The sequence below is a fragment of the Marmota monax genome, unplaced genomic scaffold, assembly GCF_021218885.2.
Source record: "Marmota monax isolate L192 unplaced genomic scaffold, Marmota_monax_Labrador192_F-V1.1 WCK01_AAM20220418_F8-fsc00160, whole genome shotgun sequence".
Taxonomy (NCBI): domain Eukaryota; kingdom Metazoa; phylum Chordata; class Mammalia; order Rodentia; family Sciuridae; genus Marmota; species Marmota monax.
The window spans coordinates 3,591,307-3,605,872 of NW_026694183.1; the positions used below are offsets into that span (position 1 = coordinate 3,591,307).

The window sequence follows — 14,566 nt, forward strand, 5'->3', positions numbered from 1 at the left end:
ATAAGATGGGGTAACCTAATATACTTCATAACACGAATCTTTCCAAACAAGTTTACTAAGGAATGTCTCCTGTATTTGGGGTTAAAGATAAAACAATCTTCTCATTTAGAAAAATCAAGGCATCATTTGATTAGTAAAGTCTATTCTTTTCCCCCAATTTTATACTTTCTTGTCTTCATTTAGTGATTGTCAATTTATGAAAAGAAGTATAAAAATCTTAGGAACAAAAAATTACAAATATTCCATTTTTTAATAAACAAAAGTGTTTTCCTTCCTAAAATCTAAACACCCAGCAAATCAAACATACATGATATTCTAGGTTTAGCAACATCCTTAACTCACGTATTAAAGAGGTGTAGTTAGGTATGTTTGGTGGTAAGGTGTTTGTTTATCTTAATACAAAGCACTTCACCAGGACAGCCAGGCCATTATTATTTAAAACAATTCTATTTCTTCACTCAGTTTCCTTATTTGAGTAGAAAAACATAAATTTCTGTAGAATTTTGGCTGTCAGACCAGGCCACAGGAGAGGTCTGAGATATCTCAGTCATTTGACTAAAGGAAGGTGTTTTCTTGTGACTTGGAGGCAGTCGGGCATTACTTGGTGCTCATAGGCACCGACCCGCAGAGCATCCTTGCTGGCATTCGGCAGGTGGTGCTGGGGCAGCTGAGTTGCAGCTGGAGAGACCCCATCCCCTCCACAGGCCTCCAGCTGCAGCGGCTCCCCCAGGTGCTGCAGGGACGAAGAAGCTGCAAAGAATTGAAAAAATGCCCATCTCCAGCTCCTTTAGGGAATAAGAACCACAACTCTTGGGAAATAATAATTAAAGGAATTTTAATAGGTGAGATTGTTGGTTCTAGATCTTTTTGAACGCAAGATGACTCTGAGGAGCAGTTGCACCTCATTTTACAATTGCCATTTCTTATCTCACAGTTATGGCATTCTTGTTGAAGGGGTACATTGTGCCTTATTTTCGGTATCACCCATGGTTTCCGAAGGTCCTGCCTGAAATAGCCAGGAATGGATCATGTCTGAAGGACAACAGCCTCTCGGGGAGGCCCCTTGCTGAGCATTGATTGGTTTGGAGTTGAGGAAGTGAACTGGGCACTATAAGCAGAGTAAGGCCTACACTCTGACATACTTAGAAAGAGTGCAAAATTGATATTTACAGTTGGCTTTTACATGTTATTGGTGTGATTTTGGAAAGATCCTTTTTCCTCCTTTAACCTTAGTGTCAGAATAGAGGACACAGAGACTAATCCACAAAATTACAAATATGGTATATTAGACAAAGGTGCCAAAAACATGCATTGGAGAAAAGATAGGCTCTTCAGTAAATGGTGCTGGGAAAACTGGAAAGCCATATGCAACAAAAGGAAGTTAAATCTCTATCTCTCATCATGCACAAAACTCTACTCAAAATGGATCAAGGACCTAGGAATAAAACTAGAGACCCTGCGTTTAATAGAAGAAAAAGTGGGCTCTAATCTCCATCATATGGAATTAGGCCCCCAACTTCCTTAATAAGACTCTTATAACGCAAGAATTAAAACCAAGAATCAATAAATGGGATGGATTCAAACTAAAAAGTTTCTTCTCAGCAGAAGAAACAATCTCTGAGGTGATTAGAGGGCCTACATCTTGGGAGCAAATTTTTACCCCTCACAATCAGAGCACTAATCTCTATAGAGTATATAAAGAACTCAAAAAGCTAAACACCAAAAAACAAAACAAAACAAACAAAAAACACAACCCAATCAATAAATGGGCCAATGACCTGAACAGACACTTCTCAGAAGATAATATACAATCAATCAACAAATACAAGAAAAAATGTTAATCATTGCTAGCAATTAAAGAAATGCAAATCAAAACTACTCTAAAATATCATCTCACTCCAGTCAGAATAGCAGCTATTATAAATATAAACAACAACAAGTGTTTGCAAGGATGTGGGGAAAAGGTACACTCATACACTGCTGGTGGGACTGCAAATTGGTGCAGCCAATAGGGAAAGCAGTATGGAGATTCCTTGGAAAATTGGGAATGGAACCACCATTGGACCCAGCTATCCCTCTCCTTGGTCTATCCCCAAAGGACTTAAAATAGCATACTACAGGGACACAGCCACATCAATGTTTATAGCAGCACAATTCACAATAGCCAAACTGTGGAGCCAACCTAGATGCCCTTCAGTGGATGAATGGATAAAAAAATATGTGGCATATATACACAATGGAATTTTACTCAGTAATAAAAAAGTATAAAATCATAGCATATGCAGGTAAATGGTGGAGTTAGAGAAGATAATACTAAGTGAAGTTAGCCAATCCCCAAAACCTAAATGCTGAATGATTTCTGTGATATAAGGAGGCTGATTCATAGTGGGGTAGGGAGGGGGAGCATTAAAGGAATAGATGAACTCTAGATAGGGCAGGGGGTGGGAGAGGAAGGGAGGGGGCAGGGGGTTAGAAATGATGGTGGAATGTGATGGACAGTATTATTCAAAGTACATGTATGAAGACATGAGTTGGTGTGAATATACTTTGTATACAATCAGAGATATGAAAAATTTGTGCTCTATATGTGTAATATGAATTGTAATGCATTCTGCTGTCAATATATAAATAAAAAAATTAATAAAAAAAGGAATAGAAATACTGGCACCTAAACTCCCTTGCTTTTTTCCACCTTTAGTCTTTCATTCTTGGTCTCCCTTGGCTCTCAAATAGGAAAACAAACAAAGAAACAAACAAACAAAACAAATAAACCAGATCTATCCAAACATATTAACATCACAAATCATCAACCTTGTTATTAACTACATAACTGAGAATTGAGATTTGTTTTCCCATAAATTGGAAAACAAGTTTTTATTCTTTATTCTAGAGAGAGTAAAACATGCCAGACTATCTTATTCTTTACTTTTTATTTTGCACAATGTGATTTGTGCAAAAACTTTGAAAATTAATTTGGAAACACTCTAGCTGTAAATTGGCTAATTCTCTTTGAATCAATAATTTCACGCAGGGTGCTCTAACCCCACAGGTAAAATATAAAACCATATAAATGGAAATATTTATTCAGGACCTATGAGAAATTGCCAGGAACTCTATGCTGGGTAACCATGGTGTGGTTAAAGAACCTTTAGGGTCTTGGCTACATGGCATGTTATATCCCATGCACCAAAATATACAGTAATCTCCAGTGAAAAATATGAAAAGAAACATATAAAATTATCTCTGCAACCACTTTAACAGATAGTAAATGTCTTTCTGAGGCAAGATGTCAGGCCTAGACACCACTGTCAGGAAAATGCAAAATTTCATTATTAAAAGGAAACTAAATCTTGATTTTTTTTTTTTTAGTTGTAGGTAGTCACAATATCTTTATTTTATTTATGTAGTGCTGAACCCAGGGCCCCACACATGCGAGTCGAGCGCTCTACCACTGAGCCACAGTCCCAGCCCTAAATCTTGATTTATAACCACAGATGATTACAGGAAATGCTTGAATGTTACCTCAACCTGTTAAGCATCTTGGAAATATGTAAAATGACTAATACAAATTTTCTGTATTTTTGATTTTTTTTAATAATCTCTGATTGATAAAAAAAAATGTTGCAATTTGCCAAGATTCTTCCACTTGTTTCAAAAGTACAAACTATTCTGAAATCTTTTGAGTTAGATTCAAATTCTACCAGGGCATCATTTCCAGGCGAGCAGAATATACCGGAACCAAAGTTCAGGGGTTCGGATGGGGACGAGTTCCGCAGACGCACAATATGGAGCCTAGCTTCCTCCTCACCTGTTACCTGAGGGAGAAGAGGGACGAAACTTGAAAAGCAAACGGAAAGCGAGGAAGCAGAAGTAAGGGGCTAGCAGTTTTCCACTGAGTGTGTTAATCGGCCCGCCGAAGCGGCTCCCCTGACACAGGGTGGACGTGCCCTGTCCCCGGCGCCGGGGCTCTCAGGGCGGCCGGCTCCGGCAGGCCATTCCCTGTAGGTCCCAGGGTCGTCTGATTTCTTTCTACGTGTGGGAGGATGGGCCCGGTGTTCCTGAAACCCGGGCTGAGAGGCTTCCTTCCGGTGTCTCGGGAGGGTTGGTGGCTGATTGCGTCACCAGCTAGGTTATGATGGGTGCGGTGGAGATTTCCTTTCCCTGAGTTCTTTTTCTTTTTTTTCCCCTTTGGTACCGGGAATTGAGCCTCGGGCGCTTAACCCCGACCCACATCCCGGCCTTGTTTTATAGTTTATTTTGAGACAAGGTCTCGCTGAGTTGCTGATCCTGGCTTTGAACTCGAGATCCTCCTGCCTCAGCCTCGCGAGCCTCTGGGTTTACATTCCAGCGCCACCGCGCCCGGCTGTCCTTGGGTTCTTGCGGTGTCTTCCTCCTGGGATGCTCTGCACCTGAGCACCAGCAAGCAGATAGGGAAGAGTGATGTCACCTCTGAGAGGTCCAGAAGCCAGAACTAGGACTATCTGAGCAGCCACCAGAGACACACGGTAGAACTAAACAGAACAATTAGACAGTAATAACCATTGAGAATTCCCAGATAAAAGCACAATAGAGACTTTATGAAATGAATGAGCAAGAATTTAAACTAAAAACAATAGTGATGGGGTGGTATTAGTCAGTTAGTGGATACCTTTGAGGATGGTTAGAAGGGGAAAAGAGAGAGTTTGGGGGGAAACTAGTGATGTTCTCTTTCTTTTTTTAAAAAAAATTTATTTATTTGTTCTAATAGTTATACACGACAGAGGAATGTATTTCGATTCATAGTATACATACGGAGCCTGAGTTTTCATTTCTCTGGTTGGACAGGAAGTAGAGTCACACTATTCGTGTCATCATACATGTACCTAGGGGAATGATGCCCATCTTATTCCACTATCTTTCCTACCCCCATGCCCCCTTCCTTCCTCTCCCTTCCCTTTGCCTTATCCAAAGTCCCTCCCTTCCTCCCATCCCCTTCCCCCATTATGGTTCAGCATCCACGAATCAGAGAAAACATTCCGTCTTTGTTTTTTTCGGATTGGCTTACCTAGCATGATATTCTCCAGCTCCATCCATTTATTTATATATATATATATATATATATATCACAGTTTCTTTATCTGTTCATCTATTGAAGGGCACCTAGGTTGGTTCCACAGTTTAGCTATTGTGAGTTGTGCTGCTGTAAACATTGACGTGGCTGTCCCTGTGGCATGCTGTTTTTAAGTCTTTTGGGCATAGACTGAGGAGTGGGATAGCTGGGTCAAATCGTGGTTCTATTCCAAGTTTTTTAAGGAATTTCATACTGCTGTCCAGATTGGTTGCACCAATTTGCAGTCCCACCAGCAGTGTATGAATGTGCCTTTTCCCCCACATCCGCGCCAACACTTGTTGCTTGTATTCTTGATAAATGCCATTCTGACTGGAGTGAGATGTAATCTTGGGGTAGTTTTGATTTGCATTTCTCTCACTGCTAGAAATGTTGAACATTTTCTCATATATTTTTTGATCAATTGTATATCTTCTTCTAAGATGTGTCTGTTCAGTTCCTTGGCCTATTTATTGATTGGGTTATTTGTTTTTCAGTGTTGAGTTTCTGATATATCCTAGAGATTAGTGCTCTATCTGATGTGTGTGTGGTAAAAATTTGCTCCCATTCTGTAGGCCTCTGTTCACCTCACTTATTGTTTCTTTTGCTGAGAAGAAGCGTTTTAGTTTGAATCCATCCCATTTATTGATTCTTGCTGTTTTTGTTACTGTAGCTCTGTAGTACGGTTTAAGGTCTGGTAATGCGATGACTCCTGCTTCATTCTTCTTGCTAAGGATTGCTTTGACTCTTCTGGGTCTCTTATTTTTCCAAATGAATTTCTTTCTTTCTGTTTTTTTTTTTTTTAAGAGAGAGAGAGAGAGAGAGAGAGAGAGAGAGAGAGAGAGAGAGACTTTTTTTTTTTAATATTTATTTTTTAGTTCTCGGCAGACACAACATCTTTGTTGGTATGTGGTGCTGAGGATCGAACCCGGGCCGCACGCGTGCCAGGCGAGAGGCTACTGCTTGAGCCACATCCCCAGCCCTTTCCAAATGAATTTCATCATGACTTTTTTTTTTATCTCTATGAGGAATGTCATTGGGATTTTAATTGGAATTACATTAAGTCTGTATAATGCTTTTTTGTTATGGCCATTTTGACAATATTAATTCTGCCTATCCAGGAGCATGGATATCTGTCCATCTTCTAAGGTCTTCTTCAGTTTCTTTCTTTAGTGTTCTGTAGTTTTCATCATAGAGGTCTTTCACCTCTTTTGTTGATTCCCAACTATTTTTTTTTTGAGGCTATTGTGAATGGGATAGTTTTCCTAATTTGTTTTTCAGAGGATTCATCACTGATGTATAGAAATGCATTTGATTTATGGGTGTTGGTTTTATATCCTGCTACTTTGCCAAATTCATTTATTAATTCTAGAAGTTTTCTGGTGGAATTTTTTGGATTCTTTAAGTAGAGAATCATGTTGCTGGCAAATAGTGTTAGTTTGAGTTCTTCTTTTCCTATTTGTATCCCTTTAATTTCTTTCATCTAATTGCTCTGGCTAAAGTTTTAAGGACTGGTGAATGCGTTCCTGCACCCGCTGTCTGACAGGGTCACAGCATGGGGGATGCTGCGGCAAGGCTGTACCATCTGGAAACCGGAACCATTAGGAATGTTAAGTTTATGATCCTCATGATATGGATAACAGGGCATACGTCAATCAATAATAAAAGTACCTATTGCCTGAGATTGCAGGAAAAATTCCAGAATGAGACTAAGGATACAATGGAGACATGCCATAAGGTATGCTTTAAAGTTAGAAGTGAATAATAGGTCAGGAGTCATGTAGTCTAGTTGGATCACCTAGCACTTAGTGGTTGAGGTGAAAACGTAAAAGCTTCATTGTGTTGTCTAAGGTTACAGAAAAATATTTTGAACAATGTACTTAATATCTTAAGAAATCAATATATCAGAAAAGATTGTAACTCTTGAAAATTATGTAAATCAAAAAAATTTAGGGCTTTGAAGCTATCCATTAACTACCTGAAAGAACACCTGTTAAAAAAAGTATAAAAATAAAGATCCCTCCAGGGGCAATTAGATGTCTTCTGGAGGTTGCTCATAACTTGCAACCTGTTGTCCCGACTCTTCTTCTTTCACCGACGCCACTCCTCCTTCAGGACCACACTGGACCCTCTCTCCCGCCGCAGGGGCTGGACCTCTGCAAAGGACTATGTTGAATAGAAGTGGTGAGAGAGGACACCCTGTCTTGTTCCGGTTCTTAGAGGTAATGCCTCCAGTTTTTCTCCATTTAGAATAACGGTGGCCTTGGCTTAGCATAGATAGCTTTTACAATGTTGAGTTATGTTCCTACTATCCCTAGTTTTTCTAGTGTTCTGAACATGAAATGGTGTTTGACTTTGTTTTTCCTATTTAGGGTTGTTGATATTATTCTACACTTTTTCATGGAAATTCTCTTCTTTATTTTAGAACTCATTCTGCTATTCCTGTTCTAATGCCATCACTCCTTCAACGTTCTTATGTGGTCTCCACATTTCCTTCCAGAAGACACATTCCACAATGCTTTACATAATAGAGTTTCATTCACCATTTGGTAAGTAAGGAGTGCTCGTGTTTTGAACATTTTGAGAGATCATGTTTTTCTTATTTGTCTTTTGTGAGTTGTTGAGGTCTCATCTGGGCCATTCGTGGAGTGGCAAGACAAGAATATCACTTGCACCAATACATCTCTTGAAGAGAGCTGAGTAGTGCAATTTGACTGTACAATGAGTTTGATTTCTGGCCCTATTTTAGGGTAAAGGGTTACTCTCACAGCTGGCCATAACTGTAACGTCTGTGTGGAGTCGGCTGGTAGTAGTGACGAGCCCACATGGCCGGCCCTAATGACATAGGAGTCTGTGACTCCTCTTCCCGCTTACACTGTAACCCCCTACTGTTTGAGGGGCCATGCAGGCCCCGCCCTGGTTTCCCAGCAGCAGAGAAGTAGGAAGTTAGACATAGTGGCCAGCTGCTCCCACCATATCTATCGGAGTTTTCCCACGCCAAGTGGTCATCTCTCCAGTAGCGACATCTACGCAAACCAGGAGAGGTCTCTGCCCTGTTGCGCAGGGACTCACAGTCCTGAGCCATGTGCCTAGTTCTACCACAGTTGAAACACCACCTGTGAGAATGGCTGTCCAAGACTGAGGTTGTAGCACCTGTTTCAGAGTCTCAGCAAGTGTTAAGCCCTGTATCTGTGTTGGACCCACATCTGCACAAAGGTGAATAAATTCAGAAACAGTCCCCCCTTTTCGATTGGGTTGGAGGATCTCCTGACAAAGTTTACTAGCATTTTCAAATGCTAGCTGCTTGACCAGGGACTCAGAGGCATTCCAGTCTCTTTTTGATCTGTTGGCTGCCTCGTAGAGACGTGCCACAAAATCTGAGAATGGCTCCTCTGATCCTTGTCAGATTTGACTAAAATCCAAAGCTGATTCACCTCTATTAGGCAATTCCCTCCACACCTTTTGACACATGCAGTAATTTGATCATAAATTGCTAGATTATAATTTATCTGCCTTTCCAAATCTGCAAATTCTCCACTTCCAGTTAACATCTCCAAAGGGGCATCAAAGACTTGTCTCTGGTTTCTCTCAGCCTGTTCAGTGCAATTATGAGTCCAGTGAGATCACCAAAGCAGATTATCACCCCCCAATAAATAAGTTTTGGCCAGAGAAATCCAATCATGTGGGGGCTCATTGCATAAAGAATCAAGCATGTCCCGACCGGCAGGACACATCAACATGGGCAGCGAACCTAGATGGGGAGGAATGAAGGGACAAGAGACACGAAAGGTGACAGCAAGACAGGAGTCTGATCAAGCTGCAAACTTTTATTGTTCACACAGGGGTATTTATATGCTGGGGATGGGGAAGCTCTCTTATCAGCAGTTGCTGGATGTCTTCACAAGGTGAGATAACCTCAGGATGTTTCAGGAAGACAGATGGCGGAAGGATGTCTCAGGGAGATAGATGGCTACAGGATGTCTCCCAGGGGGCTGTTTCTTTTAACTGTCAGGCTATTCTTTGAAGGAGAACTTCCTTCTAGCCCCTGGCAAAGCAGACTTTGAATGAAGGCTGATTTTGGACCATTAAGTACAGCAAGCATTTTTTAGCTCTTTTAGAGTCTGAAGAAACTGCAGCCTGCACGTGGCCACCCTGGTTTTGCTGGTTAACCTGCTCAAACTCTGGAAAAAGCTGAAAACCTGTAATATTGTCCCCGCTTCCAGTGCTGTCCTAAGGCCATATTGGAGGGGTATAAGTGTGGCTACTGGCAGGTCTGTGCTCTTATTGCACTGTATGCCCTGGGAATTAGGTATTATTCCCCTTCAATATACAGAGCACATCTGTGTTTGAAACTCTGTACTCACCTTGTGAAACTCATTACTCATTTTGTTTGTGTGGCCTGCAGATGACGATTGGCTTGAGGATCTAAGACCTGTGATTACCAGCCTGAGGCCAGCATATCTCCTTAGTTAGAGTGTTTAGGGTAAAGCTGCTGAAAGTTATTTTTATTCGTATTAAAAGGGTTTAACCTGGTCACATAATGCATTTAGAAGCTCTTATTGGCCACTATAGATTCCTTGATTAAAACCCTACATTAAATAATTATATTTGGGACAGTCTTTCAATGATAAAGTTGTCTTTAGTGAAAAGATTGAAACAATTCAACTTGATGTTTAGCGAATAGATTTTAGATTATTGTGTATATTAGTTATTGTCATTTCTTTTACATTAACTAGTAGCTATATGTCAAATAAATAACAATTTTATCAATATTAAAGAGATGTATTAAAACATCTTAGTGAATACCTCAAACCATGGGATTTCTTATGAATATTAACTTTAAAAATTTTCCTACACCATGAAGAGCCTATGTAGTCCCTTTGCTCTCAGAACCCTGGGTACATTGAAGCCCTAAAGTGGTGTCTGAAAATGAATGGTTGGAAGTGTGCATTTGTGGGATACACCGAAGCAGTTTCATAGGCCAGCACACTTTAATAGAAGTATCATGGGAACCCAAATTTGAATTTTACATTTTCCCATGGCTGTTTAAAAAAAATAAGCCTGCATATGAAATATTTTTTATTATCTTTTTTTTTCTTTTTTTAATTTTTATTATTGGTTATTCAAAACATTACATAGTTCTTGACATATCATATTTCATACATTTGATTCAAGTGGGTTATGAACTCCCATTTTTACCCCTTATACAGATTGTAGAATCACATCGGTTACACATCCACATTTTTACATACTGCCATACTAGTGTATGTTGAATTCTGCTGCCTTTCCTATCCTCTACTATCCCCCCATATGAAATATTTTGAAGAGTATAAATGAATGAATTCATTTTATTCAAATTACAATTTAAACACTAAATAAAAGTGGAAATCATCAATGTTGTCTCTGTACATTTGTTCACACTATGTCTTCTAATTCTGAGTGCACTGTACACTTATAGAATATCTGAGCTCACACTTCTGCCATTTGAAGTATTCAAGGCAGCATGGCCTTTCTTTTCCCATGTAAACATTAGGGACCCTGCCCTGCTGCAAATTGTATCTTCGGGCCTCAGATCTGCCATTATTTGCCCTTTGGAAACCTGTCACATTCGTTTTCAGAAGAATGATGTAAACTGAGAAACAATTCTATTATTTTTCATCAGCAAAAATGGGCAGATGGTGGGGTAGCATGATGATAAAGCTCCACTAATCCCCTCTGATCTTGGAATTTTATAGCGTGCATTATAGGAATAAAGAGAGAAGCAGTTGTTTGAGAAATAAAAGAACACAAAGCAACCTACAAGCAAGAGGATGGTGCGGGTGGCTTTGTGTTCAGGAGATGTCTGGGAGGAGACACGGGGGCTGTGGACGTGCTGGGCTCTCCTGCGGTGTCTGTAGAGGAGATTCACCATGTACAGGCTGGTGCCGGTCATAAGGAGCACAAACAGCAGGTCTCGAACCAGCATGGCAATAAACAATGACGGTGATTTATGTTTTCCAAAGTATTTATTTTGGCAGTAGGCATGAGCATACCCAGGACCAATCAGAGTGAAGTTGCTAATGGCTGTAATGGTTTCAATGACATGGAAGTAGACAACCATGTTGAGGACCCAGAAGAAAAGGAACAAGGGATACTTCCATTTAGGAAGCTTAAATTTAAGCCACGCCCACTTAGAGTTACTGGGACTGACAGTGATGGCTTGAAATGCACTCAGCAGAGAGGTGGTGCAGATGCAAACACCCCGTCACTCTGTATAAGAACAAAACTGTCTGACAACCAACCTTGTTCAAAAACCGCCTTACTCCAAAGGTGGATGCAATATCTGGTACCAACGTGAACATGATGGTCAAAGCATTGGCCAACACCAGGTGCATAACTATGGGATCAATGTGCTTCTTCAGATGGGGTTTAACTAAGAAGGTGTAGGCATATAACAGGAAGAGCAGTGAGTTCCCCAGGACACCAATGCACAGCTGAGAGATGAGGAAAACCCCAAAGATTGTGTCGCTTGGAATCATCATCTTGTTATTATTATTATTTTGCAGTGCTGGGGAAGGAATCCAGGTCTTCATGCATTTTGGGCAGGTGCAGTACCATTGAGCTTATACCCACAGCCCAAAAACATTATCTTGATGATGGCTTAGAAGTTGTAATGAGGTAAACTAGGCCTGCAATGAAAAATCAAATAATCACTTAAAATTATTTATAAGACACAGCTTCTGCAAGAATAGTGACATTGCAGGAGGAGAAAGGGGTGATGAAATGTCCATTTTTCTTTCATATCAGGGTCTCCTTAGACACTTCCTGGGCCTGGATTCCAAGGATTCCTGGGAACAAGATATCAAAAGAGTAGGTGGAGAAAGAAGGTGGAATTCAATCCATATCACAGTTTTAGGGTACTGAGCAGGGACAAGTGGCCTGTGTGAAAGACAAATATGCAGGTTATAAGGCAAGTTTTCTTCTGAGCCCCAGACTGGGTTTCATCTTCAACCTACATTTCAGTAGTCTGATATCTATGAAAAGCATGATCCTTCTCGTAGGCATGCTACCCTGTGTTCTCAAACTTCTGTCTTGAAGTACTCATGGCACACCTCCTTCCTCCAAGTCATTGCCTGCTAAACACTCATCCAACACAGGTTTTCACCGCTCTCCCTACCCATGGGTCAAACAGCAGTGATCTGAGACATCTGTGGCTCTCACAACTTTTGCAGAGCTGCTGACATGCAAGAGGTAGAGGTCAAGGTTGCTGCTCCATATCCCACAGTGCTCAGGAAAACACCCAGGATATGGAATTTGGGGGTCACTTTTACGACCGTGGTTGATAAGCCCAGGCTAACAAAGCATCCCTGTATCCTGAGGACTGTAACATGTGTAAAATACAACTTTTGATTGATTGTTTATAAATGTTTTCTTATGGAAAGAGAATGAATGGATTAACCAATGGTATTTCTCCAGAAATGATATATGTTTTCAGGTTAATATTGGAATTGATGTGGTTAATGTCTCAACTGCACTTCTTGGATTTTGGAGTTTATTTCACTATTTCATTTGCTTGGGAATACTTTCTCCCACGGACCCAGTTGTTCCTTTGTTCCCTCCTGGACCTTTGGTCAATTGCATGTGTGTCTCCACACTGAGCAAGTTCATGAGAACATTCTCAGGTCACTTTCACCACCCAGGCTACACTTTCACCACCATCCCTGCTTGGGCATGATCTGTACTGCAATGATCCCCCACTCATTATCCTGTTAAGGGACAAGCACTCAAATTATTTATTGATCCCCCACAGTGTTGGAGTCCTGTTCCTCCACAGGCTCGTTTGGGCCTTCCAGCAACTTTGAAATTTAGGTTTATGAGTTAGAATTGTTTGAAATCATGACTCTTAACATATTTGGCCATGGTGAACATACTGTGATTTTTGAAAGCACATATCTTTAATATGTGCTCTGATGGTTGCAGGTAAAACCTCAAATGTTTTGATCATTTGTAGTTTTCCAATTTCACTAAGGCAAGGCTAACCCCCTCCTCACTCTTAGCAGAGATCTTTCTTCAGCCATCTTCTCTCCTTCCTAGGACACCTGCCCTTAGCAATCCTGTGTCTTTCATAACTTCATCATCCAGTTATATTCCTAATATTCCTTTCAGTATCATGAAGATCAGATTCCCTCCTGCCAGGGGTAGGAGGCCAGGAATGGTTCCCAGGCTCTCATCTAGACATATCACCCCAAAGTCTGCACAGCTTGGATGGATAAGCTGGATCAGCTCCACTGCAGGGGAGCAGAGGGAAGGGGAGCCCTGCAGAGAGGAGAACATCCTGCTGGACCTGAGGAGGTCCACGCCCACTACTCTTGGTCTCTCAGGAGGGAAAATCAAGAGGGAAATGGACGAACATCAACCTAAAACCACGATAGGACACAGACATGTTGCAAAGCGTGGTAAAAGGGTGGGCAGCGTGGAAACAGCCTGAAGGCAATTTCAACACCCAGGCTGAGACGCTTCTGTCCCACCAGTTCACAGAGAGGGGATAGCAGGAACTTGTGTCAGATGTTTCAATTTAACTAAGAGCATGAAATTAAAATATTTTTGGTAGAACATTCTGTAAATAGTTGAAGTTATGGGTGTAATAATTACCTCATTTCAGCATTTCATCACTCCACACTGTGTTTATAATCATAATGCACTCTCTACACCTGCATAATCTACTCTGTACATCTGCATAATGCAATTACAATTGTCCAAATTAATAAATATCCATCCAAATAGGACCAATTATGAGAAGCACTTTCATTTCTGGGAAGTCTAGCAAGTAAAGTCAGACAGAGATTGTCATTAATCACCATTACCAGGAGCACAGTTTTAAAATTTTGAGCTCAAGTACACATATTATCAACATATGAAGTAAAAACATGGTTAATTAATAGGTCACAGTGGGAGATTTTAAATACACATTTTCAAACTAGGGAATCTAAAAAAGAATGACAGGATAGAACAAATTAATCAAATTAAATCACACTCTCTACTAATTGTTATAAAAGCATTACACCTGCAGTTACTGGAAATACTCACCAATCCCCCTGGGGCACTTGTGAAGCAAGGAGGGAGTGTTCTGAATGATACCATTCAGACAGCATAAAATAAGAGGAACCACAGATGTAATATAGAATAAAAGGATGTTAAGCTGCCAATTAGAAAAGATGTGATGAATTAATCTCAGTTTAGTATTTTAATGCAATACATGTCCATTAATATTTGAAAAGTTTTTAGAAGTTTGCTATGAAAACACATAAGACTGAGAGTAGAGTAGAAAAGAGGTGAATAAAATGAAATTGGATGTACATTATTTCAAATGTAAATAAATATCAATCGAGCCATTTAAATAGAAGATAAGAGCATGAGAAAAATCACAGTATACAGGAGACCTAGGATTGTCATGGAACTGAATGGAAATGTTATCTATATGTTAAGAGAAAAGTCAAGATT

The 14,566-nt window shown here is 40.3% G+C and overlaps 1 long non-coding RNA gene and 1 pseudogene across 2 annotated transcripts in view; one reads left to right on the forward strand and one right to left on the reverse strand.

The window, feature by feature from the left end:
* The first annotated feature begins 3,761 nt into the window (after positions 1-3,761).
* LOC124107757 (uncharacterized) overlaps positions 3,762-14,566 on the forward strand; it is a 34,219-nt gene continuing 23,414 nt past the window's right edge. For both annotated transcript variants that reach the window (XR_009228797.1, XR_006856532.1), the window contains exons 1-2: positions 3,762-3,870; positions 7,512-7,635. This is a non-coding gene — a long non-coding RNA (uncharacterized LOC124107757). The remainder of the gene's footprint in view (positions 3,871-7,511; positions 7,636-14,566) is intronic.
* On the reverse strand, positions 10,181-12,317 carry LOC131425016 (vomeronasal type-1 receptor 4-like; annotated as a pseudogene).